The following is a 15,928-nucleotide window of genomic DNA, read 5'->3' on the forward strand; positions in this document are numbered from 1 at the left end:
TTTTGACAGCTTCCCTCAATTTTTCTGAGACCTCCTCACGGTGCTCCATGTGGTGCACTTGTTTTGTGTGTGGTACTTATACGGCAGGATGCTGCGGTTGTGAGTTGGAGGCTCACCGGGAGCTGCTTTTTCAAAACTTGTAATCTGGATACAAATTATCTGGATTTGTAATCCTATATTTTGTGATCGAGATTACTTTTTAAAATGCTGGACTTTTTAATCGCAATTATTCATAATATGGATAATCCAGCAGTGACATTTTCTGAACAAATGGATCAAAACGATCCAGATTACAAGTTTTGAAGAACCGGCTCCTGGAGCATATCTCTTTTGTGTCTCCCTCTGGTCCTGTTATTCTGATTAATTTAGCTTCAATGACAACATTAATCATGTGAAACGGAGAAGATAAGAAGACTTTTTTTTTGTAATGGCATGGCTAATAGATGGATGGATAGAGAGAAGGAGAAAGTAAAAAATAATAATATTTATTTTTAGATAAAAATACCTTTTTTGTAATGGTATGGCTAATGGATGGATGGATAGAGAGAAGGAAAGAGGTAAAAAATAATATTTATTTTTAGAAATCAAAATATAGACAGAGAAAAATATATATATATATATATATATATATATATATATATATATATATATATATATATATATATATATATATATATATATGTTTATAATTATAAATCAAAAGTTAGACAGTGATTAATAAAATTAATATTATTGACATTTATAAATCAAAAGATAGATAGATAGATTGATTGAATGAATGAAACCAGAAAGGGCTGGGTGATGGAAGAGAGTTTTTAATAAACAACAAATTGTGATTTCATGGAAGAACGGGGTGAAGAAATAATATATTTTTTTTTAGCTAAGAAGACTTTTTTGTAATGGTATAGCTAATAGATGGATGGATAGAGAGAAGGAAAGAGGTAAAAAATTATATTTATTTTTAGAAATCAAAATATATATAGAAAGAGAAAAGAAAAATATATATATATGTTTATAATTATAAATCAAGTTAGATTGTGATTAATAAAATAAATAATATTGACATTTATAAATCAAAAGATAGATAGATAGATTGATAGATAGATAGATAGATAGATAGATTGATAGATAGATAGATAGATAGATAGATAGATAGAGAGAGAGATAGATACATAGATTGATACATAGATTGATTGAATGAATGAAACCAGAAAGGTGTCATGGAATTCTAAATAAAAGGAAGAGAGACTGCGAGTTCCAAACACACAGGCCTTTTTTTCTTAAGTTTGCAAACTGAAAACACTCTCAATGCACAGGGTGCTAGATAATTATCGAGCAGTGTTTCAACATACAGAGTTAGATCAGTTTCTTATATACCTTAAAACTGTCAGCAAGGCAGAGATTTAGCCAATGATGATTCAGGTATTAGCATATAAGAGAAACAACTTATAATTATGCATACGTGGCATAAAACTAAGCAAGCAGATAAAAAGGATTGGTGGTTTGGGTATATACGTACAAAGAAATAAGTCTGGCTCATCCTGTTATCTTCACAGCCGCAGTTGCAGTGTAGTCATCTTGCGGTTCCTTGTAACAAACTTTATCTTAGGCAAAGCATACAAGGTTATGCGAGCAAGGTTATAAGAGTACAAAATGCCAGTACTTTTCACTCCTATTTTCTGCAACTTTTCTATTACATTCCCTCCCTTATTCAGAAAATGGATTCAAACACACACAATAGTACAAGTTAAAGCGAGATTTACAAATTTTAACATATAGTATAATATAAACGAAGTGACGACCCAACGTATCCCGCTTGCAGATTTTCCCCACTATCTTAACTCATTAGGTCATCTGCCATTTTGTTGAAAGGGTCATCATTTGAATCATTACACTGGTCATCATTAGTAAGCAGGGGCATGTTTAAAACAGTTTTAGTACATAACTTTTTCACGCAGGTTATGATAAGCAAAAACAACAACAATATCACTACATCATATATAAACCAGTGTCAGTAATGTTCAAAGAGTTCCGTACAGTATGACTGAGCATTGCCCACCAACCGTTGTCCGCATGTTTTCGATCATGCTCTGCACTCCATGTGTGCAATGTTCTTTTTGTTCTGAGTCCTGTGCGATTTTCAGCGTAGCTGTGGTTTGTAATATCTGGCTCTTTTTTATTATCTTTAAGTTCAGTTAAGAGCCACATGAGAAACACAGTTAATATGCTGCCAAGAAAAATAACAGTCAGGACTCTGGGGGTCCAAAGCTGACTGTCTCAAGGCCATCCGAGCCGTCTACGTTGTTCCAGGGGGCGATACATCTCCCTTCGGGCTATAGGGCACTTTTCTGCAATGGCTGGCGTGGACCCACGTTGATCGTTCAGCGACTTTCACTGCTGTCTGCATTGTCAGGAGCACCTGGAACGGACCTGTCCAGCGTTGCTGATGCCAATGCTTCCGGCGGAGGTCTTTGATGATCACCCAGTCCCCTGGCAGGAGCTTGTGGAGCGCCCCTTCCTTCGGTTCGGGTAGGGCGGCTTTTACCCTGGGAAAAATAGACTTCAGAACATTGTTAAGAGCAGCACAATATTTTACCATTTCATCCTCACATCCCATTAGGGTGAGCCTATTTTGAGGAAAAGGTGTGTTCAGCATCCGCATTGGGCGTCCCATTAATACTTCATGGGGTGCTAGCCCTGTAGTACTGTGCGTACGTCTGCGCATGTACATCAGGGCCAATGGCAATACTGTAACCCAGGAGAGCCCTGTTTCAGCCATGAGCTTAGTTAGTTTAGTTTTTATTGTTTGGTTCGCTCTCTCCACCAAGCCTCCGCTTGCGGGGTGGTAGCTACAGTGTGTGCGTAAATCAATTTGTAGGCTTTCAGAAATGTTCTGTACCACACTGTTCACAAAATGAGAACCATTGTCAGATGTCAATTTAGATGGCAGACCCCATCGGGGTATAATCTCTCTCATCAGGCGTTTTGCTACTGCCATAGCTGTGGCATGTCTGCAGGGGAATGCTTCAGTCCATTTAGAAAAAACGTCAATTATCACAAGGCAGTACTTGTGACCTTGGCAAGGTTTTAATTCAATAAAATCCATCATGACATGTTCGAAGGGGCCCTCAGGCCTCGGATGAGCTGATAGGGACATGGGCGTGCTGTGGCCTACATTGTTGGTCATACAAATCACACATTTAGCACAAAATTGGTTAGCATATGTAGAAAAACCTGGAGCAAACCAAAAATTGTACATTCATTGTACAAACCAAACATTCATCGCCCCTCCTTTTGACACATGGTCTTGGCCGTGTGCCAACTTAGCTACATAATGAGTAGAATCATAAGAGCATTTGTTTTTCCAAGAGCTATCTCGGCAGGTCCCACACTGTGTTATAAGTCAGCTATGTCCTGTAAAGAAAATACAGATTCAGTTAAGGCAGGTAATGACACCATTTGGAGCACAGGGGCCTGAGTTGATGCGGCCACTGCTTTAGCAGCAGCATCTGCAACAGCATTCCCTTGAGAGACAGGATCAGAAGCGATAGTGTGTGCCTGGCATTTACATACAGCAGCGTTCAATAGGGGCACATCAGTAAGATCGGGTCGTGGCTTGCAGACCTGTTCCACTAAGGCAGTGCAATCGTGAGGCTCTCCATCGGCTTCTGTAGGAAGAAGTGTAGCAGGGTTAAGCACAGTACAGCGTTTTAGCACAACATGTGACATGGTCATTAATACATTCTGGTAATGTATAACAAACAGGTTAAAAGGTTTAGAGTGATTGGGTAACCCAAGACAGGGCAGAGAGGACAAGAGTTGTTTAAGTTTTTTTTTCTGAGGGCAGTTAGTCTGTCAGGAGTCCAGTCAATTGTGTCTTTCATAGTCATCTTATGGCCATGTATCAAGTCAGCTAGGGGCTGTGTTACTGCAGCATAATCTGGAATCCAAGCTCTACAGTAGCCAGCCATACCTAGCAATGTCATCATGTGTTTTTTTGTGGCAGGCTGGTGCAGTGTCAGAATTGCAGTGACACGCTCCAAGCCCAATTTCCTGCCTTCCGGTGTAATATCGTGTCCCAAGTATTTTACAGATGGTGACACGAGCTGCAGCTTTTTTTTATTATTATTATTTTTTTTTGATACCTTATGGCCATTACGAGCTAAGTACTCTAAAAGAGCTCTTGTATCAGTTTCGCATGCGTGCTGAGTTTCAGAACATAAAAGCAAATCATCCACATACTGTATGAGCTTGCTTCCACCAGGGGGAACAAAACCTTCCAGATTCTGCGCCAAAGCGGCAGAAAAGACAGCTAGTGACTCGGTGAACCCTTGCGGCCGTTTCCCCATAAAGGTGAAAGCAAACCAAAACTGTGAGTCCCTTGCAACGGGGATGCTAAAAAATGCATTTGCTAAATCAATAACAGTAAACCACTTCGCACTTGGGGGAACAGCAGAGTCTTTCTTTTTCCTGCCATGACGACTCACACGTAAACTGCACGACTTGCTGTTTTCTATAGGGGTCGCTGTGGACCAGGGATGATATACACACAGGGCATTTATAAATGTAAAAACATTTGTCTTTCATAAGCAAGGGTATGGAGACATGCAGTACCAAACACGTCATAGTAAGTGACCATGTGACCTACAACAGAGACGCAACATGTTTAGATTACAATTTGTCTTTTTAATTTTCTTCAACTTCAACCGGTACTGTTGTTTTCACTTGTTTTTCGGATCATATTAAATCATTTGGGGATCCTGACAAGTAAAGGCATTTCATATTATATTGATACTGTCACGAATTAATCTAAAGTCTTCCTTTGTACAAGGTGCAATCACAATTTTTTGAGTGAAAGGTGTATGTGGCAGAGATAGATGTCTCTTTGTGAACAGGCTGGCTGTAGGGGTGAAGTCAGGCCAGAAAGAAACACAGACAGACAGTAGTGGAAGGTGAAACTGAGACGCTGCGGCACTTAATGCGTTTATTGTAAAATAAAAAGGTTTAAACAGAAAACAGCACACGGCCCTTGAGGCCAAAATAAACAAACTAAACAAATATACACTAACAAACAGGGTGGATGAACGCTAAACACAAAACAAGTATTGCTGCTCTAGAAAGAGTGCAAAGAAGAGCAACCAAAATGATCCCAGGTTTAAAAGGCATGTCGTATGTAGACAGGCTAAAATAATTGAATCTATTCAGTCTTGAACAAAGAAGACTACGCGGTGATCTGATTCAAGCATTCAAAATTCTAAAAGGTATAGACAATGCTGACCCAGGCGACTTCTTTGACCTGAAATTCGAAACAAGGACCAGGGGTCACAAATGGAAATTAGATAAAGGGGCATTCAGAACAGAAAATAGGAGGCACTTTTTTACACAGAGAATTGTGAGGGTCTGGAACCAACTCCCCAGTAATGTTGTTGAAGCTGACACCCTGGGATCCTTCAAGAAGCTGCTTGATGAGATTCTGGGATCAATAAGCTACTAACAACCAAACGAGCAAGATGGGCTGAATGGTCTCCTCTCGTTTGTAAACTTTCTTTTGTTTAGTTTAAAGCATTGAATGGCTAAAATGGGACTGTTATAATATTTTTACTATGTTCTTGATAGACTGGATTTAAGTGAGAATAATTGGATATATAATTTGCTATATATCTTCTACCAGCCCCTATCGAATATGTTTTAGTTAATTGTTAAACCACATCTATACATGTAATAAAGCCAACCTACTAAGAAGGATGTCTTTTGATGTTAAAATATATTTTTTAACCCAAGATTGGAATAATTAAACCAAAGTAGGTGTTATGTATTAAACACATCTTTCTATATGTATTCTTCATATGCTTGCACTGTATTCACATGCATGCTGTGTTCAGGAACTCCCTGGTACCAAGAAAGAATAACATCAGTTCAAAAGTTCACCTTACATATTTCGGAGATGTAGGCAAGGTGGACTAGGGGATGATGGCTAATTAATCTTATGGAAGGAGTTACCGGATGTTTTGAAAATATTATTAACTTGAAGGACAGGAGTTGTTAATGCTGATTCATTTTTAAATTTATTTATGACTTTTGACGTAAAAAGCGAAACAAAAACTCTATGAAAATCAAGGTCAAATCTTAGTCAAGTGTCACTCAACTTGTTAACTACAAGTTGTGTGATCCATGCTCTGAAGATCTCTGATCAGCTGATTGCTGTTGGTGTCGTATTCAGAAGTCTTTGCCTTTGAAGACAGTTCCTGTCCTTACATTATATTCTACACTTCCATATATATATCGGAAGGTAAGAACTATTTTGAATCTATATCTCTTTTATATTGATGCATCGTTATATGGTATTTGACTTAAGTTTTAGTCTAAGAGAGGGATATATTGGATACTCTAGGATTTAGCTGGGACGTTTTTAGCTCCATGCATGCATGCATAGCCTTAGGGCAAAACATGTTGTAACCATAAATGATTTGCAGTATTTATGCTATCATACCTGTTAAGGCACTGGACCTCCGAGGTTGCCTGTCAGCTGGGACTCGACGTAGTCTGTAATTACTCAATCCATTTTAAGCATTTAATAAAACAAAGGGGTACTAATACTACTCTGATTCATTAAAACTTCAAATTGAATGAGTCTGTGTGAATTTCTTGATTATTAATAGTCATCTGGATACGTTGCAAGCCCAGTGCACGAACGAGCCACTTACAGGAGTCCAAAACATCTTTATGTCCTCCTAAACGTGCCCCCTGAGTTTAAGAGTGTGCTTAGAGTATAGAGAGAGAGAGAGAGAGAGAGAGAGAGAGAGAGAGAGAGAGAGAGAGAGAATGTGCAAATCTGACAATACCTTCATAGGAACACTTTAAAAACAACATTAACAAAATGTTATGAATTCTGCTTTCAAATACCATTTACCGTTTGCTTCTATCATGTGTACATCCAAAGTTATTCAAGTTGCACGAGGACTTTATAAACACACCCTGTATACTGTATGAAGTATGTTTTTCAATATTGTAGAATCTTGCATGCACATCTGATATTAGAAAGCTCAAGGACAGTTTTCACAAATGACACGGAAAGTTCTTAATCAATAATGTTGATCTTCTATTTTGGTTCCAGTTTCTGGAGAGCCTCCTCCCAGTGCAGATTCCCAAGTACCTCCCAGTCTGTCTGAGGGGCTGAGGATGGTGCTGCTTGGGAATACTGGGGCTGAGAAGAGTGCAGCAGGAATCACCATCCTAGGTAGAGAGGAGTTTAGATCTGAAGCCAGCTCCTCCTCCTCTGCAGGAGTGTGAGAAGAGAAAAGGACAAGTGGCTGCAGGGAGACACTCCAGAGCTCTCCTCTCGGACAAACTCCAGATTAGCAGCTGCAAGTCTCTGTATGCCCCAGGACCCCATGCTTTCCTCCTGGTGATACCGGTGGTGGGCCGATTCACAGAGGAAGAGAGCAGAGCAATGGAGACAATCCAGGAGATAATCAGTGACAGGCAAGACCATTGAAGATCACATTGAGACAGGCAGCAAGGAGCTCCAGCAGCTTGTTGAGAAATGTGGGAACAGGTATCATGTTCTCAAGAATGAGGACCGGAGTGATGGCACTCAGGTCACACAGCTCCTGGACAAGATATACAACATGGTGAAGAGAAACAAAGGCAGCTACTACACCAGTGATATGTACCCGGAGGCGGAAGCAAAGATCAGACAAAGAGCAGATGAGATATTGAAGTAGGAGGAAGATAAACTGAGGAAAATGCACCTACAAGAACTGGAGAACCTAGAATCGAAGATGAGATGGGAAATCCAGAAACAAGAGAAGATCAGGGAGCTGAGGAGAGAACAGGAAGAGAATCACAGGATCAAACTGGAGGGAGAGCTGAGGAGAAGGAAAGAGGAGAGAGAGGGTGGTGCGAGAGAAGAAGGAGTGCAGGAAGGAGGGGGAGAGAGAGGGTAGAGTATGAGGAGAAACACAGGAGAGAGGTGGAGGAAGTCAGGCAGCACTACTGGAAACCATCATCGGAACAGAAGCAGAGAGATCCAATAAGTTTCTAAAAACAAAATCTCAAAAGATGAAGCCAGCTGAAGCAACAGGGCAGAACTAGAGGCAGTAACCAGAGCAGTATCATGAGCAATGAGAGGAGGGGCTGAGGTAGGGACAGTATTACACACAGTAACCAGAGCAATCAGAGAAGAGACCAGACTAGGGGCAGTGATCCACGCAGCAAGAAAAGCCATGGCAAGGGAGCAGCACACAGGGCAGTGATTGGTGCAGTGACAGTAGCAATGAGAGGAGGGGCTGCCATTGGGACAGAATTGCACACAGTATCAGAAGCAATAGAGGAGGCAGTGCCAGAGGAAGAAGGGAGGAAACTGAAATATGATGAACAGTGGAGGAGAGAAGAGGGGATGAAGTTGAGGAAGGAGGAGGAGCTGGAGAAAGAGCCAGAGGAATCCAAGCTGCCTATCAGTAGAAGGAACAGCATGGAAGATGGTTTCCGTCCCAACTGTAAGTATCCCTTTGAACCCCCTGATTATCAGTTCAGTAAATCACCTTTCTGAGACACATGATAGTCCCTCCAGGCTTCCACGATCACGGAAAACATCACGAAATTAGCCTCCGCCCGCGGAATTTTCAATTTTATCCCATTTCTTAGAATCAATTAAAAATGTGATGAATTTTTTATTTTTTTTTATCACAACTTGAGCGTTTGTTTTGTAGTATAAGAAGGTAGCGCTTACCATATAAAATTCATGTGTATATGTAATAGAAACAAAAGAGATGCTTTCTGATTGGATCAGAGTCTGAGTGCTCATGTTCACAGCCAATTAGTGTCTGTTTCCAAGCTCTTCAGTACATGAATGAGAGATGTGATGCTTCAAGAACAATGTGCTGCCGTGATGCAGATATGTTTCAAAGCTTTGAGGGATAATGTTTTTTGGCATTGGTAAGCAAAAATGCTTCTAAATACAGTATACTGATTTGGTCATTTGTGTCTGCTGTTAGTTAAGACGCTCTGTTTCTCAAACAAACATTGATGTGTAACTTGGTGATCAGATAGTGTGGGGGGGGGGGCGTTTGAAAAAAAATAGAATGTACAGTAGGAGAACAGCTCTAACCCTTTGCGGTCCATTTATTAAATGAGCGTCAGGCACGCCAGGTCTAATTAATTTTCACATGCGCAGTTAATTTTAGACGCGCTGTTTAAAAGTATTTTTTTTCACAGTCAAACGGGTTTAAATGGCCCTGCATATCAACAAAGCACTCACTAGGCATCTCCAGCCCAGCCCCACCCTTTCACCTATGTAAGAAATAAATAATAATAAAAATAATAGTTGTACATACTGATCAATCATCTCTGGATCACTCGTTTTATCACCAAACTCCACAATATTGCGATCAAAGTCATTATTTTATTACTATAACATCTGAAAAAAGCTCTGCAAATGTCCATGATAGTCTCTGTGCGCTGACGCACTTAGCCAGCTTGTTTACATGACCGCCCCGTTATCTGATACCAGGGCCATATGTATGACTATTCATGAGATACGCCTTTTTTTTTTTTTTCGACTTGTCTCGGCTCCTGTCGCTACCACTCAGTAATTGAATGGTTTTGTCAGCTTTTTCCGGAGAAAAAACAACTAGAAACCCGTTTATTGCGTTGCTATAATGATGTCGGACCCAGTCCGACAAAGGACCTGAGAGGAATAATTGCAATGTCGGACCCAGTCCGACAATGGACCGCAAAGGGCTAAACACGTGTAAGTAGTAATATTACTATAGCTTATGTCAAAAGTTTGATTAATGACCCCTTTGACCTTTTTTTGACCTTATATGTGTGAATATATGAATATATAATGAGGGGTGTGGAATTATGAATTTATGAATATATAATGAGGGGGCTTGGATTTGTGCATTTATGAATATATAATGAGGGGGCTGTGGATTTTATGATGGTTACAAGACTGATATGCTAATTGAATATTTATTCAGGGCAGCAGTGTGGAGGAGTGGTTAGGGCTCTGGATTCTCGACCGGCGGGTCGTGGGTTCAATTCCCGGTGGGGGCACTGCTATTGTACCCTTGAGCAAGGTACTTTACCTAGATTGCTCCAGTAAAAACCCAACTGTATGAATGGGTAATTGTATGTAAAATAATGTGATATCTGTATAATGTGATATCTTGTAAAAATTGATAAGGGTGTCTGCTAAGAAATAAATTATATATATATATATATATATATATATATATATATATATATATATATGCCTATAAACTTATGGCATGTCTTTTAGAAGATATGTACAAAAATCAGTGTTTAATATGTTATTTATGTAATCAGGGGATAGTGGGATATCCAACTTTTATAAATGCTTATGTTAATTTATGCTTTGTGCAGACAACATTAAAGTCTTAGTATTTTTTACATAAGACACTTAATGAAAAAAGAAAGTTTTCACAGTAATCACAGTAAAACTTGGAGTGTTTTGTCGTTTAAAAAAGGGGTCACAGACATATATGTTTATGGTGTATATATATATATATATATATATATATATATATATATATATATATATATATATATAATAATGTGAACTGTCCAGCACCACACACGGTTCTTGCCCCTTTAAAAATTGACCCAGCACACAAGAAATTGATTTTTCTGCGCTGACATGCTATTTTTAATAAACACAATAAAATAAACACAAAATAAACACCTGGCTCTTTACGAGCACTAACTAACACACAAGAACACCCTGACTACAAGTTGGACAGCTAGGATGTTTCCCCACCAAACAATAAACAACAACCACACAGGTTTAATACAGCACACTTTTTACCTGACGACTGCTGGGACACAGCACACACCTTCCTATGTCTCTCCTTCAGCAGCCCCGAGCAAACTGACTGCCTCTCTTTTATACCCTGCACCTGGCTCTAATTTAATAATAAGCACCAGGTGCAGGGGATGATTAATAATAAAACAATTAACAAATCAAAGTAACAATTAAGCAAACTCACAAAAAGGTGCCTGCGCACATATCTTACACAGGGAGGATTTTAACCCCCCTCCCTGCTGTCTTACAATATATATATTGTAAGAAAGAAGTAACGTCGCCTTTAAGGAATGGCGGCGCTACTACAGAAAATGAAGCAAACAGCGCCCAGGAACCGGAGCACTAATTGGTAGGGCGGGGTTCCTGGGGTATATAAGGAAGTAGGGTAGGACAGGTCGGGGGTGATCGTGGGGAGCACCGCCGGATTGTCCTACAGGAAAATACCCAGAGAATAGAGAGTGTTGTCAAAGTTTGCAAGGTAAAGCGAACGGGTTTTTGTTTGTGAACGAGAGTTTTGTTTTGTGTAAATTGTGAGCGTTTTTCCTCTTGGTGAGGTAGCCTTTTGTTTTTCTAGGATAATTTGTTTTATTTAAACGTTTGGATGAACGCCGCTCGTCAGTGTTAAGTAAAACAGTTCCGCAGCTTCCGTGTCGGTTGAGAACCGTCACGGCGGCCGTCTGTGTGTCTGTGTGAAGTATCCGGGACCTGGAAAGGGATTGTATGAGTACGCGCTGCAGGAGCAGCGGGTAGAAATAAAAGGAAAAGGAAGCGGACTAAAACAACAGTTTGGTTTGCAGGACACAGTTTATTGTAACAGGAAATAAGCACGTTTTACACAGGGGTGCTCTGGAACCTCCCAGGACACTGGCTGCCGGGGTTCTTCCCCACAGTCTGGATATAGTCATCAACGCCGTTGGGCACGTCTTGCTCGGGAGGTGGGACACAGGAGTGTTCATCCAGGAGCTCTTATTCAGGGCCCCGTTACATACTCCAGCCAAGAGTCTTCCCGGTGTTTGTTACCTGTGTTGCAGCGTGACTCCAGCAGAGGGAGTCGGCGCTGTACTTACCTGTTACCTGTGTTGCAGCGTGACTCCAGCAGAGGGAGTCGGCGCTGTACTTACCTGTTACCTGTGTTGCAGCGTGACTCCAGCAGAGGGAGTCGGCGCTGTACTTACCGGCTACCTGTGTTACAGCGAGACTCCAGCAGAGGGAGTCGGCGCTGTCCTTACCTGTTCCTGTGTTGCAGCGAGGCTCCAGCAGAGGGAGTCGGCGCTGTCCTTGCCTGTGCTGCAGCGAGACTCCAGCAGAGGGAGTCGGTGCGGTTCTTACCTCTGTGTCAGAGAGACTGCAGCGAGCGAGGAGTCCGTGGATACTTACCCGTGTTGCAGGACTACCCCAGCAGAGGTAGCGGTTGGACTACGTGGAATACAAAGCTCATACCACAGGGAGAGTCTACGCGGACCCTTCCTCGGGAGTGGACTTCTACAGGCTCCGACCTGTAGGAATTGGTATTCTATACTAGATAGAGAGGGGCGAAGAAGTGAGACAGTTAGTGTCCCGTACAGGGCATTCAGTGATTTAAAGAGTCTCTTGTGTTTGAATATTGTAAATAAAAGTTACTTGCCTGCAATCTCTACGTGTCTGTGCTCGTCGGTGGAAGCCGTGGAAAGGAGTATCCCGCAGGGTACCCCTCCAGTTTGTTACATATGGTGGCAGCGGTGGGATCCTAACGACTGAAAACACACTTCAGTCGGACCCACGAGAACGTAACAAGATGGAGAACACCGACGCACTACTTCGTGCGCTGTTACATGCAACAGCCGTACAATACGACACTAACACGAAAATGCAGGAGCTACACCAGTCTGCTATTCAAGTACAGCAGGAAACCAACCGGCTGCACGCCCAACAGTTGGAGGTAACCCGGCAAGAGGTAGACGTGTTAAAAGGGCGTATGGAACAGTCGGCAACCCTACCACCGGTGACTTCAATTCGACCCTCCCACGTCTTGCAGAAGATGACGCGGGAGGATGATGTGGAGGCATTTTTACTGGCGTTTGAACGCACCGCCACCCGGGAGGGATGGCCATCAGAAAAATGGGCGGGAATCTTGGCACCATTTTTAGTTGGAGAGGCCCAAAAGGCATACCATGATCTGGCCCCGCAGGAAGCTGAGAGTTATCCACATCTGAAAGCGGAGATCCTTGCTCGGGAAGGGGTGACCTCAGCTGTGCGGGCCCAGAAATATCATGCCTGGGGCTATGTGCCGGGAATTCCACCCAGGTCACAGATGTATGACCTGATTCACTTAGCCACTAGGTGGCTCAAGCCAGAGATCAATAATGCTGAAAAGGTTATTGAGATCCTCGTTATGGACCGGTATCTACGGTCATTACCGGCCCCATTAAGGAAGTGGGTCGGCCAAGGAGACCCTCGGTCCATTAATGAGTTTGTCGACCTCGTGGAGCGGCAGTTAGCCGCAGAAGAACTCTCCCGTCAGCCCCAGAACCCAGCGGTGAGGACCACGAGACCACCCACGTGGAAGCTTCGATCGAACTTGGGTTCGGGTAAGCGACCGGCGATGCCGGAAAGGGGTGAAGAGCGGTCAGAGGCCGTGAAGGGACTGGGGACGGACAAGGGGGTAAGGGCTGAGACCCCGGGTTATGGAAACTATAGGTGTTTTAAATGCAATCAGTTGGGCCATATTGCCAAATACTGCAGGAATGAGGAAAGGATGGAGTGTAATGTTATTAAACCCAGTATTGCAGAGAGCTCATTCTGTGGAAACATTATTGTTCCACGTCACCCTGTCGGGGCATACCCTTATTTGGTTTTGGTGTCGGTTAATGGGAAAAGGGCGGAGGCTCTCGCTGATTCGGGAAGTGCAATTACGTTAATTACGCCCGATTTATTATTAGATCGCGCATTAGATCAGGAATTTAAAACAGGGATTACTTGTATTCATGGGGATGTTAAGCACTATCCAACGGCCGTAGTTACTATTGAAGTTGGGTCTCAGATCGTAGACTTACGGGTTGGAGTAGTCCCCCATCTTCCCCACCAAGTAATTCTTGGTAGAAATATTCCGGGGTTTGACACCTTGGTGAAATTTAATAGGCAATTGGCCAAGCCTAGAATAACTATGGAGGAGGAAAGTAAGCCTTCAGAGAGCCCCCAGGCTATTTTTCCATTTACAGACCCGGACCTATTTATTGAGAGTCATTGTGTAAAAGAAAGGAAGTCCCGCCGACAGCGGAGACAGGAACGTGACACTAGGATACAGAGTTTAGTCGGAGTCTTGACAAAACGCAATAGCAAGGGGGTATCTACTCAATGCAATGAGGCAGAAATACTTGCAGAATCGGGGGAAGTGGTCATAGACAACCCAAGGGAAGGTTCTTGGGAGGAGTGTCTCCAACTTCCCAGTGAAAGTTTTGCGAGAGAACAGGAACAAGACCCCACGCTAGTAAATGTTAGGAAAAAGGTGGTGTCGATAAATGGCAGCAGGGTTGAAAATACTGTGATTAACCCGCTTGAGCATTTTATAATAAAAAATGATCTACTGTATCGCTGTACTCAGCTTAATCAAGAACCAGTAGAACAGTTGTTGGTTCCGCAGGCTTTCCAATCTCAGGTGTTATATTTGGCCCATTCACATCTGTTTGGGGGACATTTAGGATCTGAAAAAACCCTGCAACGAATATTGAGAAGGTTCTATTGGTTAGGCATTAGAAAGGCAGTGGATCGATACTGTAGGTCCTGCCCAGAATGTCAGTTAGCGAGTCCAAATCCAGGTTTCCGAGCACCGTTACAACCCCTCCCGATTATTGAAGTCCCGTTTGAAAGAATAGCGATGGATTTGGTGGGGCCCTTGAATAAGTCAGCTAGGGGTCATGAATATATCCTAGTTATATTAGACTACGCTACTAGATATCCAGAAGCCATTCCTTTACGAAACACGGCATCTAAAACTATTTCTAAGGAATTAATACACTTGTTCTCTCGAGTAGGTATCCCGAAGGAGGTGTTGACGGACCAGTGTACTCCTTTTATGAGCCAGTTGATGAGAGATTTCTGTACTACCCTTAAGGTTAACCCCATTAGAACGTCAGTGTACCATCCTCAAACGGATGGACTTGTGGAGAGGTTTAATAAGACCCTGAAGTCGATGCTAAGGAAAGTGGCCTCCAAAGACGGGAGGGACTGGGACCTCCTATTGCCCTATTTGATGTTTGCTGTTCGGGAGGTACCACAGTCCTCAACCGGGTTTTCTCCGTTTGAATTATTATATGGGAGACAGCCCAGGGGCATCCTGGATATAGCTAAGGAAACGTGGGAAGCTCAAACTTCGTCAGGACGTAATGTGGTAGATTATATCCTACAGGTTCGAGATCGAATTGCAAAAATAACACCCATAGTAAAGGCCCATATGGAGGAAGCACAGGCCCGACAAGCAGGTCAGTATAACAGGTCGGCAGTACGCCGGAAATTTTCACCCGGAGACCGGGTTATGGTATTAGTACCAACGCCAGAGAGTAAACTGTTCACTAAGTGGCAAGGCCCATATGAAATAATAGCTCCAGTAGGAGAAGTTAATTATAAAGTAAGGCAGACGGATAAACGAAAGAAAGAACAAGTGTACCACATTAACCTTCTCAAACCGTGGGTAGATCGGGAGGAGTTGGTCGCGTTGGTGGCCTTGGGAAAAGACGGGAAGGGACTGGAAGGGAGATCAGTTAACATAGGTCCCTCCCTTACTCCCCAACAAATCCAGGAGGTACAGCGATGTGTGAAAGCTAACCACGATGTGTTTTCTTCCATGCCAGGAAGAACAACGGTTATCCAACATGAGGTCCACACACCCCCGGGGGTGTGTGTCCGGGTTAGGTCCTATAGGATCCCGGAGGCCCAACGGAACGAAGTCGTTCGCGAGGTCGAAGCGATGAAAAGGCTGGACGTCATCGAGGAGTCCTCGAGTCCGTGGAACAGTCCAATTGTGATGGTGGCCAAACCCAATGGAACTTGGCGGTTTTGTAATGACTTTCGCCAGCTCAACCAGGTATCGAAATTTGATTCATATCCTATGCCTAGAGTCGATGA

The sequence above is a fragment of the Acipenser ruthenus genome, chromosome 47 (assembly GCF_902713425.1).
Source record: "Acipenser ruthenus chromosome 47, fAciRut3.2 maternal haplotype, whole genome shotgun sequence".
Lineage (NCBI taxonomy): Eukaryota > Metazoa > Chordata > Actinopteri > Acipenseriformes > Acipenseridae > Acipenser > Acipenser ruthenus.